Raw genomic sequence first — 6,000 nt, forward strand, 5'->3', positions numbered from 1 at the left:
AGAATTCTAGCCTGAATTCTGACCTAAACTATAGATCGTCCAAAGCGAAGTTCATTCCTTCTTTTATATTCTTAATTTTATTACTCGTTCTTTTTCTTCACGCTGTTATAATCCGCTTTGTTAAAATTCGCAAGAATAGCTCGTACTTCGTTCTCATGTCTGTACAATCTTAAACATCGCGATAATTTAACCATGTGAGAATTCTCTCTCGCGAGAAAGAATAGGAAGATAAGGGTGACGCGAGACAAAACTGTTCTAATTGAAAGGAGAATATCACGCGGCGTAATAGGAGCGTTCTTCGACCGCTCGTAACAGAGGCGTCTTCTTATCGCGCGTCACGTGCACGCACGAGAGTCTTAAAAGAATGGAAGAAAAAACGCTCGGTGGAGCCTCGTTTAACTGGCTACGAACGGCTTGGCGAGTGACCGGCTACAAGTTAATCGCGAGTCGCCTTCTTGAACTCCCCCAGCGGCAGCTGATATCGAAACCGATTCAATCCAACGGCGAACCGGTTTTCTCGTGATGATAGCGGCGATCCCCCGGCCGTCACGTTGGGAGCGAGACGTAAACAAAGCCGGATGATCGGCCGACTATTCCGCGCCGCGCTGTCACAACACCCGCGAATTCTTTTCGCCGTCGTGCGAGATATGTGCGAAAGTTGCGCAGAATCTCTTAACCCGCCTGGCCTGCGGGGCTTATCGCGCGAGGCAAAAATAAATCTTTCGTGCGTCGAACGAGAATGATATATCACATTTTCGCGAGCGCATGGAAAAATGGTAACGCTGAAAAGAATGTATAAGTTTATCGGAGAAACGTGCGAGTTTTTTTTTATGAAAATTGTGTATGCGTGCGCTCGCATGATTGTATGAAAAATCAAACTCTATTATAGGCCAATCACAATATATTTTATTAATTCTTTTTCTTTTCAGATTGTTGTATCATGGCGCCTAAATTAACAATGCTAAAACGCTTATGATTTATGCTTATATATGTAAATATAAAATTACTTTATATCTATTCTACCTAACACAGAATATTCTAATATTGGAGTAATATTGTAACAGTCCAGTTATATTACAAGAATTTTACAATATTACTGTAAAATTGTCTGGGTATAGGATTTAACTGTTGATACATTTTGTATACTTGTATGCAAGGAAATCCTAGAAAGTGGCGATAAACTTAACCCCGACGCTATAACTTTTATTTTTAATGATTGAGAAACACGTGTTCCGTCTACCAGACGTATATTATCAAAAAATGATTTAAAAGTCATTGAATCACTTACCGTAAGATATAATTATTGTTCTTTTTTTTGTTTATTTTTAACATAATTTTAATGCCTGGTTTGGATTTTTTAAACTTTTATTTTCATATATATAAATTTTCATGTGTATAAATGATGTACATGTCAATTTTTACCAATGCAGATTAACTTTAATCTCGATTTAATTCACTTTTTATCCTCTCCTAGTTCTAAGAATTAGAAAAAGATAAAAATCAAGTTAAACCGAGATTAAAGTTAATTTACATTGGCAGAAATAGACAGTAGTCGGTAAGGAGAGAAGAGAAGTGGAGGAAACTACGCAAGTACGTCGTAAGACGTATGGTTGTAGTGTCAGGGGTCATAGATCTGGTTAAACTAAACAACTTTTATCTCATTTCCGGCGTACGGTGGGCGTCAGTTTTTATAATAACAAAAGAGAATTGTAACTGCGCGATTTTCAATTCGAAGTCGATTTTCTTACAAGAAGATCGGATTTGATTGAAAATTATTTTACCTGCTACAACTTTTCAATCTTGACACCAAACACTGTTAAGAGTCTGTTAAGGTTACTCGAGACTGACTGAAAGTAGATTTTATCTGTTTATATTTAGATTACGCAAACTTTGATACGTTAACCCATTATCCATGCAATACCGGAATACGCGGATCTGTCATACAAGATCGGGTGGTCTTTTATCTCCTCCACAGATAGCCTGTTCAGTTAAGGCGAGTGGGCTTTAAAACGCAATGATATGCGCTATCTATCATATTTCACAACTTAATCTCCAGTGTCGCTTTTCTCATTGCTGACATTGCTGAAAATTTTTGTAACAGGAATAAAGAAGCGATTTTATATATATCAATAATATGCAGAGAGCGTATCTAACGATCTTCTCTGACCACGTGAGAGATTTTTAAGACAATGACATGAGAGTGATCGTTCTTGATCTTAATCATGCATGACTGAGTGTTATTCAGTAATCGGTAATTTAAGGATTTGCGGATGACATTTCGTTCTACCCCGGAGAACATGACGTCTTAAATAGACTTTTATAAGACGTCTAATCAAACTGAGAAAGAGACGTCGTTATGACGTTTTATGGCTCGATTTATGACGTCTTCGAGACGTTTCATATACGTCTTATTTTAATTAATAATTAAGTTAAACGACCACTTTTAGACACATTGTAAAATAAACATTGTTAATACGGAACCACGTTAACAGGAAGGAAAAAACCAAAGAGGAGCTAGTGTGTTGCTTAATAAATCGGTATATTAATAATTTAATATTTACATAACTTTGATAACAATATAACGATCTTATTCTGATCAAGTGAGAGATTTCGTTTTTAAGATAGTGATATGGGAGTGATCGCTCTTGTGTGATTAATCATGCATGACATCAAGGCTGTGACTCAGAGATCGGTAATTCGCAGATTTAAGAATTCGCGGATGGACACTTCGGTCTCACGAAACCGAATCGCACGTGCTGTCGGCGGCTGGGCGTATCAACGTCTCTCCCGTCCGCGCACATGTCAACGTACTCGACGTACGTGCCGGCCGGTTCCCAACGTGATTGATACAATTGACCGATCCGCGAGGGAAGAAGAACGCAGTCGCGGGAACGGTCACGTTCGTGCGTGATCCGGCCGCCGCGCCGCGCCGCTTGGAATTCCGGAGTCCGAAACGCCGCGCCGCGCGCCGCCGGGAATCGGGAGCGAGACGAGAGCGACCGGTAAACGTGAGCGATCCGTATCGGAAACTCTCACGTTTCCGCCCGATCCGTTATCGGCCGCGCGTTATCACGCGGCGCGAGGGCCCGCGCTCCGCGCGTTTCGTGGGAAACGTGCGATACGGGCGATGCGAGCGATGCGGCGCGCGGTGCGTGCGACCGACGCGGTGCGTGCGATACGTGCGTGCGCCCGTGCGACCGTTGCGGCACGTTCGGGGGAAGGCAAACGTGACGCCGGGCACGAAAAGAAATACCCGGCGGCGCCGATAAGAAGCCGATTACGTCGACGCGACGGTTTGGCGGACGGACGGATTGGCGCGCCGATGGACGGCCAGGCGTTATTTCCTGGAACGTCGCGGCTCCGTGAGCCGAGCTCGAGCTTGTCGTTCATAGAAGCGCGGGATAAAAATCGCAGCGTCAGAAAAACGCCCTGCCGAGAAGCACTATACCTGAGAAAAATAGAGGAACGGAAGTGACGATCCTGATAATTTTGAGGGAGCGGCACTTCTTTTTTTTTCCCCCGCGGTCCGCGTTTTATCAAATTTTTCCTATCGGCTTGTCGGAGAACATCGTCACGCTGTTGTATTTTTATTCGAGAATTTTTATGCTGCCACGTTAGAATCATTATATAGTTAAAAGAAGAAGAAGTGACGGCCTCGCAAAGGAAGGTCCACGGTTACACGATATTAGCTCCGGAGAGCGACCGGTACAACGCAAATTGACATTTCTGAAGGGGGTTCAAACTGCTCCCTCTGACCTTTCGGCGCGCATCATTAATGAAGCAGATATCTAATTTTATGGTGCGTGTTATGATACGGCGAGCAATGGTGCCGTTTTATATCGTCGGCTATTTATGGCCGCGCATAGAATACAGTTTCTCTCACGGAGAGCTAATCTTTGCGACCTCCAAGGCGAATGTAGCCTGCATAACAGTGCCATATAAACAACAGCTCTATATTAGTCTATATGCAGCTGACACGCATTATTTCCTTTTTTTTTCTTAAATAAATAGATACGGAAAAAAATTTTTTTAAGTAAATTTTAATTAATTTTTAAAAATAATTCTAATTCATTCTTTTAAATAGAGACGCAAAAAATGTTTTCAAACCATCTCTCTCGAAAACGCCCATTAAATAATTTCAATCATTTATTCCCGATGATCACTTTATCACAAACTTGTGTTTATGATTTTGGTAATATATATGTACTTTAGAGGTAAAGAATAGTATTATTAGAAATTTAGAGAAAACAGGATTTAATACCTCTATAAAAATTTCCAATACGACTTTTTCTAAACATTGTATCTTAGGAACTATAGTAATGATGGACAGTAATAAGACCCTTTACCATTGTACAATTTAAACTCCTGGTTACTATTAGATAAACAATTACACCTGGACAAACTATTGGAAAAAGTATTAACTCCAATTTTGATAAAAACTGATTCTCTACCTCTAAGGTACAGATATGTTATTCTTATTTCAGTATTATGGGAGAACATTTAAAAACTTTACGGCGTAAAGATGAGACATAAAATTTCGATTCGCCGTTTATTGCGGGAATTAAGAGAAGTATTTTTTTAGAATGACATTGAGTGGCAGCTGCCGTCGTTTGTCAGATAAGTGAACACGTGCCAGTAGATATCACCTACTCGCGGCGACCGTACCTACTTTCGAAAACTAAATCGCATTCTACCACGGGCGACCTCGTACGTGGCTGTCACGTAAGAACCGGATCTCGTACTTCAGACGCGTATTTAGGGCGGAAGTGCAAGTCTGGCGACAGTTTTAACTGGTGGTCACGGCTCTCTGTCACTCGATTCCTTTTACGGACTCGGCCATGCCGAGAGCGCGCGATAATCTATCAATGGAACGACCGTTTCACTTTGCTCATTTTTCATTTTCGCGATCACACGCTAATCCGTTTTAAATTCAACGAAATATTAAGCGTTATTAAACCTCGAGGAAACGTGTTCCGTTTGGCAAAAGAGTTGAAATTATACGAATGCGAACTAGAATGCGTATTCTAGTATATTTTAAATAAAGAAGTTAAAAGATTGTTATAACATTTAGATAAAGAGGAGCGCATAAAGTCTCTTCTAAGGATTTTATAAACTTAATCGAAAATATAATAATAATAATAACTTCATTCAGTTAAAAAGAAAATGGAAAATACGTGACAATAAAAAATCATATAATTATTTTAATGAAACAAAAAATAAGGTAAAGATGGATATGAGAAGAGAGGGAGGAGAATTTTTTTATAAATCTCTCAGAAGGTGAAAAGATATTGTCTTTAGACAGTTAAATATGTATCGTTTATTTGCATCTCATGTTTATTAACTAACGCTGCTTCGTTGTGTGCCACGTTTCTTGCGCTTAATTGTAGCTACGTTAGTCAGGAGTTATCGCAGCTATTATCGTCGCTAATTGCGTTAATCGTCGTTAATTGTGCGACGATCTTTTACGACGCGCTTGTTGCACCCGCTCGTTGCAACGCGAGTATCTTTCTGGGAAGAAGTTCAAGTCGTTCGTTCGCGAAACTTGTGATTTCTGCCCGGAGGAAAAGAGTAATACCAGAGAAAAAAGATTATAATTACCGTTCATTTCTCTAAAATATACAGAGAAGGTCGAGCGTGACGCGCATAATGCGTTGCTGCTTGAAACAGTATATTATTGGTATAAATAATAGAAACGATAACGGTGTTCGCAAACAATGGGTGAAGACAGACTACCGAGGGTGTGTAAGAGATGTTTTCGCCATTTATCGCGCGATCCGAAACACTGATATCAGAAATTATTCTGATCGAGTAATTTGTGATATTTTCCAGGAATTCAAATACACAATTGATAAAGAGAGGTACTTGCACGCCTCACCTTGCTTGGAATAATTTTATACGACGTAGAAAAAATATTACTGCAATGTGTTTCATCAGAACACATCGCTTTCACTATAATATTAATATATTTAAAGTGCATTATAGAATCACATATTCTTCTTT

This window comes from Temnothorax nylanderi, unplaced genomic scaffold (assembly GCF_030848795.1).
Source record: "Temnothorax nylanderi isolate EJ_2023f unplaced genomic scaffold, tnyl_v1.0 TNYL_tig0014_pilon, whole genome shotgun sequence".
Classification (NCBI taxonomy): domain Eukaryota; kingdom Metazoa; phylum Arthropoda; class Insecta; order Hymenoptera; family Formicidae; genus Temnothorax; species Temnothorax nylanderi.